The sequence below is a fragment of the Notamacropus eugenii genome, chromosome 2 (genome assembly GCF_028372415.1).
Source record: "Notamacropus eugenii isolate mMacEug1 chromosome 2, mMacEug1.pri_v2, whole genome shotgun sequence".
Lineage (NCBI taxonomy): Eukaryota > Metazoa > Chordata > Mammalia > Diprotodontia > Macropodidae > Notamacropus > Notamacropus eugenii.
In genome coordinates this window covers 468640501-468652218 of record NC_092873.1, presented here as the reverse complement: position 1 = coordinate 468652218, position 11718 = coordinate 468640501, and the positions used below count along the sequence as shown (strand labels likewise).

Below are 11718 nucleotides of genomic sequence, written 5' to 3'. Positions count from 1 at the left end.
AAAGTAAGTCTGGAAATTATCAATTGCTTTGCTTCTGGTAGAGAGAGTTGTCCAGATACTTAAAGTTCCAATCACTATTATATCAATCCTCTGTAAGTTCTGGGGATATAAAGAAATAAAAAAAAAATGGTCTCTAGTTTCAAGGAGCTCACAGTCTAATGGAGAAGAACACTTGCAAAGAACTATGTAAGAACAAAATAGAGACAGGATAATTGGACATAATTGTGACTGTTTCTTGAATTCCTCTATTATTTTATTTTTGATGATATATTATTCCTGCTTGTGTCCCCCTTGATCTTCACTCAGATGTTCTCTGCCATGTTTTCCTTCCCTGCTTCTTCAAGTTCCTTATATTGACCTCTCTTCTGTTTTCTTAAATTTATTTATTTGTTTTCAGCATTCATTTCCACAAAATTTGAGTTCCAAATTTTCTCCCCATCTCTCCCCTCCCCACCCCAAAATGCTGAGCATTCTAATTACCCCTACCACCAATCTACCCTCGCTTCTAACATCCCTCCCTTCCCTTATCCCCATCTTCTGTTTTGTCCTGTAGGGTAAGATAAATTTCTATACCCCATTACCTGTATTTCTTATTTCCTAGTGGTATGCAAGAACAATACTCAACAGTTGTTCCTAAAACTTTGAGTTCCAACTTCTCCTCCTTCCTCCCTCCCCGCTTATCCCCATTGGGAAGGCAAGCAAATCAATGTAGGCTATATATGTGTAGTTTTAAAAATGACTTCCATAATAGTCATATTGTGTAAGACTAACTATATTTCCCTCCATCCTATCCTGCCCCCTATTTCTTCTATTCTCTCTTTTGACCTTGTCCCTCCCCACTTCTAATTGCTCCATCCTCCCATTGTCCACCCTTCCATCATCCCCCACCCTGCTTATCCCTTTCTCCCCCACTTTCCTGTGTTGTAAGATAGGTTTTCATACCAAAATGAGTGTGCACTTTATTCCTTCCTTGAGTCAAATGTGATGAGAGTAAGCTTCACATTTTCCCTCTCACCTCCCCTCTTTTTCCCTCCATTGAAAAGTCTTTTTCTTGCCTCTTTTTTGAGCAATAATTTGCCCCATTCCATTTCTCCCTTTCTCTTCCCAATATATTCCTCTCACCCCTTAATTTCATTTTTTTAGATATGATTCCTTTTTCACCCTGTACTCTCTGTCTCTCTGTCTCTGTCTCTCTCTATCTCTCTCTATATATATATGTGTGTGTGTGTGTGTGTGTGTGTGTGTGTGTGTGTGTGTGTGTGTGTAATCCCACCAACTACCCAGATATTGAAAAAAGTTTCAAGAGTCACAAATACTGTCTTTCCATGTAGGAATGTAAACAGTTCAACTTTACCAAGTCTCTTATGATTTCTCTTTGCTGTTTACCTTTTCATGCTTCTCTTGATTCTTGTGTTTGAAGGTCAAATTTTCTTTTCAGCTCTGGTTTTTTCATCAAGAATGCTGCAAAGTCCTCTATTTCATTGAAAGACCATTTTTTCTCCTGAAGAAGTATACTCAGTTTTGCTGGGTAGGTGATTCTTGGTCTTAGTCCTCGCTGCTTTGACTTCTGGAATATCCTATTCCAAGCCCTTTGATACCTTAATGTAGAAGCTGCCAGATCCTGTGTTATCCTGATTGTATTTCCACAATACTCAAATTATTTCTTTCTGTTTGTTTGCAATATTTTCTCTTTGAACTGAGAACTCTGGAATTTGGCTACAATGTTCCTAGGAGTTTCTCTTTATGGATCTCTTTCAGGAGGTGATCAATGGATTCTTTCAATATATTTTTTGCCCTCTGGTTCTAGAATGTCAGGGCAGTTTTCTTTGAAAATTCCATGATAGATGATGTCTAAGCTCTTTATTAGATCATGGCTTTCAGGTAGTCCCATAATTTTTAAATTGTCTCTCCTCGATCTATTTTCTAGGTCAGTTGTTTTTTCAATGAGATATTTCACATTATCTCCCATTTTTTCATTCTTTTGGTTTTGTTTTGTGATTTCTTGGTTTGTCATAAAGCCCTTAGCCTCCATTAGCTGCTCAGTTCCCCCAGGGGTTTTATGATCCAGCAATGGATGCAGGCTGCTGTGGGAGCTGCTGCAGCCTGATGTGGCCTCTGTGGCCACCAACTGAGACTGGAGCTATGGGAAGACCTTGCTCCCTTCCCGGTCAGCTGAAAAAAACCCTCTCACTGACCTTTGGCAGGTGTGGGTTGAGGGATCTGCAAATAGCAGCTACTGCCGCTGGGGATTCTGCCTCTGAGGCCTGCTCGAGTCCTCCTCCCAGCACCATAATGCATGGCCAAGGCTGAGGTAGGCTCCACTCTGTGTCTGGTACAATTGACCTTTCCCGTCAGTCTTTCAGATCACCCTGGGCTAGAAATCTCCTCCACTCCTTTGTTCTGTGGTGTCAGCTGCTCCAGAATTTGTTAAGAGTCTTTCTTTACAGGTAGTTTTTGGGCTGTGGGAGAAGAGCTAGTGTATGTGTGTCTTTCTATTCCACCATCATGGCTCCACCCCCCTCATCTCTCTTCTTAACATCCTTCTCCTCTTCCCCAAAATTCTCACTATTTTAAGAACTCTTGTGCCTTTTAAATAAGGTATGCCTTTCCAGAGTCACATTCTAGCCATGAGCCCCATCCTACCAAGTCAAGTTTACTTCATTGCTTTAGGACCACTAGTTCTTGCTTTTTGCTCATACTCAGTGTGTACACATATTTAAGCAATTCTGAAGCTACAGGCTTTGTTGCTCACTCCTTTGCTGGATCTTATCTCCTGTGAATTTCCAGTTGCCTCTCTTGTTATTCTCTTTCTTATACTTTAGCTATTCCCTTTGTTATCCAACTCTATGAATATATATATATATTCATAGAGCTGGATATATATATGTGTGTACATATATATATATATATATATATATATATATAGGCAGTTTTCTCCTTATGTCCCCCTTCCTTTTCTATTTAAAACCCTTTTTATTAGATTTTCAAGACTCCAGGCAAAGACCTTTGAACTAGTCCTATTTTTCCAATTTTTATTTAAAGTTTTGAGTTCCAAATTCTATCCCCTCCTCTTTCTCTTCCCTCTCCCCTCCCTTAGATGCAAATCAATCAGATATAGGCTATACATGTGTAATTATGTAAAACATTTCCATATTAGTCATTTTGTACAAGAAGACTCAAATAAAATGAAAGTGAAAAAATAGCATGCTTCACTCTGTATTCAATAAATATCAGTTTTTTCTCTGGATGTGGAGAGTATGCTTCATCAATTACTCTTTTGGGATAGTCTTGGATCATTGCATTGCTCAGAATAGATAAGTCTATGAAAACTGATCACCTGGTTTTCACTTCACTGTGCATCAGTTCATGTAAGACTTTCTAGTTTTTTTTCTGAAATCATCTTGCTTGTCATTTCTTATAGCACAATAATATTCCATTATAATCATATACCATAGCTTGTTTATCCATTCCTCAATTGATGGACTTTCATTTGATTTCCAATTCTTAGACACCACAAAAAGAACTGCTATAAATATGTTTGTACAAATAGACCCTTCTTTCCCGACCCCATACAGTTTTTTGGATGTCTTTGGGATATAGACCTACTACTGGTATTTCTGGATCAAAGCATATGGACAATTTTATAGCCCTTTGGGCATAGTTCCAAATTGTTCTCAATATTTGTTGGATCAGTTCACAATTCCACCAACAAAGCATTAGCATCCCAGTTTTCCCACCTCTTCTCTAGCATCTGACATTTTCCTTTTTTCTCATATTAGCCACTCTGACAGGCATGAAGTTGTAACTCAGTTGTATTAATGTGAATTACTCTGTTTAATAGCAATTTAGAGCTTTTTTCATATAACTGTAGATAGCTTTAATTTTTTTTTTAGTCTGAAAACTGCCTGGTCATACCTTTGGACCACTTATCATTTGGGGAATGACTTGTATTTTTATAAATTTGACTCAGTTCGCTATGCATTTGATAAAGGAGGCCTTTATCAGAGATATCTGTTAAAAAATTCCCCAGTTTTTTGCTTCCTTATAATTCCTTACAATAAAATAATTTCCTTATAATTTATAATATAATAATTATAATTTTCTTATAATTCCTTAAAATTATAATTCTTCATAATTTCCTCATAATTTGGTTGCATTTGTTTTGTTTGTGCAAAAACTTTTTAAATTTTAAATTATCAAAATTATCTATTTTGCATTTTGTAATGCTCTCTATGTCTTCTTTGGTCCTAAATTCTTCCCTTATCAAAAATCTGACAGATAAACTATTTCATGCTCTCTTAATTTGCTTAAAGTATCATCCTTTATATGTAAATCAGATACTCATCTTGACCTTATCTTGGTATATGGTATGAGATATTGGTCTATACCTGGCTTCTGCCATACTGTTTTCCAGTTTTCCCGGGAGTTTTTGTGCCAAAAGTTTGGATCTTTGGATTTTTCACATACCAGATTACTACGGTCATTTAATATAATGCAATTTATACCTAACCTGTTCCACTGATCTATCACTCTTTTTCTTAGCCAGTAGCATATTGTGTTGATAATTACAACTTTATGTGCCATTTGAGATCTGGTGTAGCTAGACCACTTTCTTTTGCATTATTTTCATTATTCCCTTGATATCCTTGAATTTTTGCTCTTCCAAATGAATTTTCTCATTTTCCCCTAGCTCTATAAAATAATTTTTGATGGTTTGATTTGTATGGTACTGAACAAATTAATTTGCATAGAATTTTCATTTTTATTATATTGGCTCAGCCTACCCATGGGTCATTAATATTCTTTCCCAGTTATTTACATCTGACTTTAATTGTGTGAAAATGTTTTGTAATTGTGTTCATTTAGTTCCAGGGTTTGTCTTGGCAGGTAGACTTCCAAGTATTTTATGTTATCTATAGTTTTTTTTTTTTGTTTTTTTTAGGGAGTCAAATCACTCTTTAATATAGTTTGAAAAACTTCACAGCATGAAGAATTAACTTGGAACTCTTATAATAAGTCCAAGGTGAGTCAGAGTTAAACAAAAATGTAACATGTAACACTAGAAAAAAGAATAACATTTTTATCAGCTGTGAAGGGGAGATGCAAAAGGTAGTCTTAAAAGTTGCCAGACATGGTCCATTACTCTCTTATATCATAAAAGATTCTACAACATATCAAGAAATAACTATTCATTAATCCACTGAATATCAACGTTAATGAAGTAAAAAAAAAAAAAATGGAGACAAACGCTCAGTAGGAAACTACTTTTGTTACTGACATGAATGGCTGTCACTTTTATTTGCTGTGACAGTTATCTACCACTATATGACTTGCTCCTCTACATGAGAGATCTAGAACAGTTGAGAAACTAAAATGTACACAAAACAAGCTTTCCAGCATCTATCCTCAAATCTTTTTGTAGTTGAATTGGTTCTTACCACAAAGTAAGAGTAAGTTCTGATTTTGAGAAGGAAAACCTTGGAATAAATATGGGAATTAGAGGATGAACTATTTAGTCTATTAATCCCAGAACTCTTCTACAACCAATCTTCTCTCACCTATTGCCTTCTACTTATTTGTGTGTAAGTATCTAGCAAAATAAACAGTGTTACACAGAGAGAAATGGGATGAAGTCAAAATAGGCAACAGAAAAATGGTGAAATGAAAATACAGTCAAATTTCCACATGAACAATGTATATTGTCTTCAACCCAAAGGATGGAATGTGAGCCATTTACCAATGTGAGGACAACAGTGAATTTGCAGGCAGGGGCCTCTTATTTCTCCAGGAGTGATTCTAGCTATTCCTGCAAGGAACTGAGCTGTTGTTTCTCTTCCTGCTGTTTGAGCTCAACCAGCACAGCCTAAAGATGGGTCTTGAGTGCTAGATTTTCCACTTTGATGATAAGATCTTCCTGTCTTTTTGTTCTTCCTTGAGTTTCTTGGAGTTTCCCTTTCATCATATCAATCTGCTCCTGAATTCCCATGACCAGCTGATTTGTTTCCTCATTTTCTTGGCGCTGTTCATCAGATTCATCAAGCTTGTCTTGTTGTTGCCTCTCTAGGTCTTCCTCAATGTCAATGATGTCTATATCTTCATCGTCATGAGGATCTCTTTCATCTTCCTCTTCACTACTGCTGCTAATATCATTAAATATCTTCTGAAGCTCATCATGTTCTGAGCAGCCATGGTCCTGCTTATGACTCATTCCTGGAGATGAAATTTCTAGGCCTGCTAGGGAAACCTGGTTGTCCACTTCTTTTGTTTCATCTTCTGCAATCACCTCCCATCAGGTACTGCCAGCTTCTGCATCTGTATTGAGAAGCCTCTTTACTTCTTTTTCCACGTCTGGTGATTCAATGTACTTCTTCTTCACTGTCTTACGGAATCTCCTCTTTCTGACATTCTTCAGAGGCAGAGTGATACCATGGTTCCAGATGAATTTCCTCTCCCGATCCTTATCTTTTTTCTTGCTTGCTTTTGGATCAGTGGTGGCAACTGGTTCTTCTGGAGGTGGGTAAAGATCCCCATCCACACTGCACACAAGCATCTGGCAGATATCTGCTGTCTTATAAAAGGTTTTTTATCTATAGTTTTCAAGGATTCAGTAATGCAGGGCAGGTCAACTACCTTAGCAGCTTATGGGGCATGGTCCACCTGGACAATTCCATGACGTCCATCTGCATGTAATTCAATGGTCAATTTATCTTTCAGGTTGACACTTCCAGACTATATTGCCCTTCTCACAGTGGAAGCATAATCTGGAGAAAGATGTAATATGAATTGGCTTTCCAAATCATGGGGAGCATCTTCTTTGTTCTTGCTCATTTTCTGTTTTGGAGCAGTCATTTCCTTTTGTCTTACTTCACAATAAATGACTATCACTCAAAATCTGTTGTGTGGTAGACCCAGGCAAGTCACAACTTGGCTAAGCCTCCCTTAAGTGTCTTCACCTGCTTGAGATGGCTCTCGGGGTCAAATGAGATAATATCAGTGTCCCCTTTAAAAGATGGGTTTCAGTCTCTGGAAGAATCCAGTTTATGTCGGCAAAGATTACAAGTGGGCGTGACAACAAAACACTTCACTGCTGGGTGGGTGACGAGATGTTATCGATAGTTTTTTAAATGGAATTTCTCTTTCTATCTCTTGCTCCTGGACTTTGTTAGTAATCTATAGAAATTCTGATGACTTCTGTGGGTTTATTTTGTATCCTGCAACTTTGCTAAAGTTAATAATTTCAAGTAGTTTTGTAATTGATTCTCTAGTATTTTCTAAATATAACATCATATCATCTGCAAATAGTGATAATTTTATTTCCTCATTGCCTATTTTAATTCCTTTCATTTATTTTTCTTCTCTTACAGCTAACATTTCTAGCATAATATTAAATAATAGAGGTGATAATTAGCACCCTTACTTCACCCCTGATTGCATGGGGAAGGCTTTTAGCTCATCTTCATTACATATAATGTTTGGTGATGGTTACATAAATATTACTTCTCATTTTAAGACAACTTCCACTGATTCCTATGCTTTCTAGTGTTTTTAATAGAAATGGGTACTCTACTTTGTCAAAGGCCTTTTCTGCATCTATTGAGGTGAATTATATGATTGGTTTTGTTATTGATATGGTCAATTATGCTAACAGTTTTCCTAATATTGAACCAGAACTGCATTCATGGTATAAATCTCACTTGGTCACAGTGGATAATCCTTGTGATATATTGTTGTAATCTCTTTTCTAATATTTTATGTAAAAATGTTTGCCTCAATATTCATTGGGGAAATCAGTCTATGATTTTCTTTCTCTGTTTTGGTTCTCCCTAGTTTGGTTATCAGCACTATATTTGTGTCATAAAATGAATTTGATAGGTCTCCTTCTTTGCCTATTTTTCCAAATAATTTATAGAGTATTGGGATTAAATTCTTTAGATATTTCATAGAAGTTGCTTGTAAATCCATCTGGTCCTGGGGATTTTTGTTCATTGATGGTTTGCTTAATTTCTTTTTGTAAGACTGCATTATTTAAGTATGATATTTCTTCTCTTAATCTGCATAATTTATGTTTTTGTAGCTATTCTTCTATTTCATTTATATTGCCAAATTTATTGGCATTATAATTGGGCAAAATAGCTCCCAACTGTCTTAATTTCTTCTTCACTGGTGGTGAATTCATGCCTTTCAATTAGAAACTAGTAATTTGATTTTCTTCTTTCCTTTTTTAAATGAAATTAACCAATGATCAATCTATTTTATTGCATTTTTCACAAATCTAGCTTCTAGTTTTATTTATTAGTTTAATGGTTTTCTTTCAATTTTATGGATCTCTTGATTTTCAGGATTTCCAATTAGGTGTTTAATTGGGGATTTTTAATTTGTACTTTTTCTAAATTTTTTAGTTGCATGTCAGACTCATTAATCTGCTTTTACTTTATTTTATTGATGCAAGCAATTAGAGATATAAATTTTCCTTAAGTACTGCTTTGGCTGCATCCCATACATTTTGGTATATTGTCTCACTGTTGTCATTTTCTTTAATGAAATTATTGATTGTTTCTATGATTTGTTCTTTTACCTACTTGTTTTTTTTTTTTTTAAGATTAGGTTATTTAGTTTCCAATTAATTTTTAGTCTCTCTTTCTATTGCCCGTTATTGAATGTAATTTTTATTGCATTATGATCTGAAAAGGATGTATTTGCTATTTCTACTTTTCTGGATTTGGATGAGGTTTTTATGTCTTAATGCCTGGTCAGTTTTTGTGTAGGTGCCATGTACTACTGAGAAAAAGTTAGATTCCTTTCTATTCTTATCAAACTAGTCCTTCTTTTTGAAAATTTATTTAGTATTTTATTTTCCCCAACTACATGTAAAAACCATTTTTTAACATTTGTTTTTAAAATCCAAATTCTGTCCCTTCCTCTATCCTCACTCCCCTCATTGAGAAGGCAAAAAATTCAATAAAGATGTGTGGTCATGCAAAATATATTTCCATATTAGTCATGTTATGAAAGAAAACATAGACAAAAAACTCAAGAAAAATAAAATTTAGAAAGTGTACTTCAATCTGTATTCAGAATCGTCAGTTCTTTGACTGGGAATAAATAGCATTTTTCATGCTAAGTCTCTCAGAGTTGTCTTGGACCATTGTATTTCCAAAAATAGCTAAGTTATTCCCAGCTGATCATCTTGTAATATGGCTGTTACTTTGTAAATAGAACATTTCACTTTGCATCAGCCCATGTAAGTCTTTCCAGGCTTTTTGGAGAGCATCCTGCTCATCTTTTCTTACAGCACATTAGTATTACATCACAATCACATAACATAACATGTTCAGTCATTCCTCAGTTGATGGGCATCCTCCAAATTTCCAACCCCTTGCCACCAGAAAACAGCTCCTATAAATATTTCTGTACATAAAGGTCCTTTTTCCCTTTCTTGTATCTCTTTTTTGATACAAACCTAGTAGTGGCACTGCTAGGTTAAAGGATAGTCACAGTTTTATGACCCTTTGGGCATAATTCCAAATTGCCTAAAAATGATTAATCATGAACTAGTCCTTCTTAAGTAAACTATCTCATTTCAGGAGTCCACCATTATTATATTTTAAGCTATGATCCAGAAATCCAAATCCTTTTTTCAGATCCTTTTTTTTAATAGTAAAGAATGTTTAAAAATCAAAGAAAAATGTAGTCAATGTTAATTTGTTATCAACGTCAATTTAAATGTATTGTGTTCCTTGTATTCATGGTTCTCAAGCACCATCAAAGCAAAGACTCAATAGTGTAATATCTTGACAGTCTAGTGATTTTGCACAAAACACCATATGAAGTATTCAATACTAAAAAATTAGCAGAAAGCTGAGGCTAACGATCTTGACAACATTCCACCAAATATCATTATGTTCTTTCTGAAAAAAGTCATAATGTGCCACATCATTAAATGCTTCAGGATTGTAACTCGAGGTATATAATAAATATGTTTATTAGGATGTGTTGTCTTTTTAAAAAATCCAGCAACGTAATGGCAATATGTGCCTCAAAAGGTGTGATTCATAGAAGAGGACCTAAGGGTGTTTGAGGGAGTATAATAATCAGCTAAAGAAAAGCAAGGCATTTTTCTTTATAAAAACAAAAATAGCTATTAATTCCAAACTTATAAACACACACACGCATGTATACATGCATGCATACACACACACAACACTATATATGGACCTGAATCCATAAAAGAATTGTTGTTGTTGTGTTCATCCTTTGTTGCCAAAGAAGACCATGCCATCAGAGAAATGATGATATGACTTGCACTTGACTTTGTTTTGAGGGAGGGAGGGCTGTGCAGGTCACCAGCCTCACTTCTCCTCCAGAGCCATCTGAGTCCAGTGACCAGATATTCATCAGCATGCCTGGAGATGGCCCAGGATGTAATGGGGGACCTTGGTCCCTTTAGTCCAAGGTCTATTCAGGTACACGCTTAGGGTGAGGCAATGTCCATTCAGTGAATAGGCCTATTTAAGAAGTAGTCAGGGATGTCCCCTTTAAAGAGGCAAAGAAAAATAACTACATCAGGCTGGGAGGGAAACAGCAACAGTTACTGCTGATAATCTTAAGCCAGAAGGGTCCAGAAAACAGCCCTTAAGTGGAGTTTAGGAGCTTAGGCAGGGCCCTAGTGTTGTCCAGTCTATGACTTCAAAGAGCAATAGGTTTAAGGTTTTAGGAAAGAAAAGGGAAGGGAAGGGAAGGGAAGGGAAGGGAAGGGAAGGGAAGGGAAGGGAAGGGAAGGGAAGGGAAGGGAAGGGAAGGGAAGGAAAAAGGGAAGGGAAGGAAAAGGGGAAGGGAAAGGAAGGAAACCCCAAGTTAACTGGGTATCCTCTGGCCTTCCAAATTTATCTTCCTTTGGAGAGGAGAAGGAAGGGGAGGGGGAGACAGACAGGAGAGGAGGAGCTGAGTTACCCAGCTAGCTGGGTCCCCATTCAAGTAGCTGCATCTACTCACAGATTGTTGTGTTTGTCCCTCTTGCTGAAAAGACCATGCCATCATAGAAATGATGACATGACTTGCACTTGACTTTGTTTTGAGTGAGGGGCCTGTGCAAGGTCACCAGCCTCACTTCTCATCTGGAGCCATCTCATAAAAGAATTATGATTTATGAAAATGACAATATAAAATATTTTTATCCTCAATGAATATATTCTAGCTTTCTCACCCAGGGATATGGTATAAAACAAACACCCATAAATAGATACAAGGTCTATTATTTTTGAGAGGTGGAATTACCTTATTTTTCATAATAATTTTCCCCGTTCCCTCACCTTCTTCAACTAACCATCATATAGAACAATAAACCCAGCAGAGAAGGCAGCTATGCCCACTGACTCCAACCAACCCAGCCCACCTATTTGTAGCAATGTCACCCTGAGGGAGAGACTGGAGGTGGTATCTGCCATACTCATCAAACCACCACTGTTACTCAACTCCAAACCCTTTTTAGAGATGGCGATAATCTGATAGTGGAATCCCAAGAGCCTGGGAAATAGCAGTTCTTTCCTCTTTCCCCTGCCCTGTCCCCACAGAAATGCTGTTGATCCTAGCCTGGTCACCATAGCCATCATCCATAGAATCAACTTTTGCGGAGATGTGACCTCTGTCGGTGCTATGATCCCTGCTTCCACAGCAATTACACTTACTGAAGACCCAGAAAGGAATGTTCTCATCCCCCCA

At 36.6% G+C, this 11718-nt stretch overlaps 1 pseudogene; it reads right to left on the bottom strand.

Annotated features, from left to right (window-relative positions):
* Positions 1–5776: 5776 nt before the first annotated feature.
* LOC140524188 (transcription initiation factor TFIID subunit 7-like) lies at positions 5777–6960 on the bottom strand (annotated as a pseudogene).
* Between the last annotated feature and the right edge of the window lie 4758 nt (positions 6961–11718).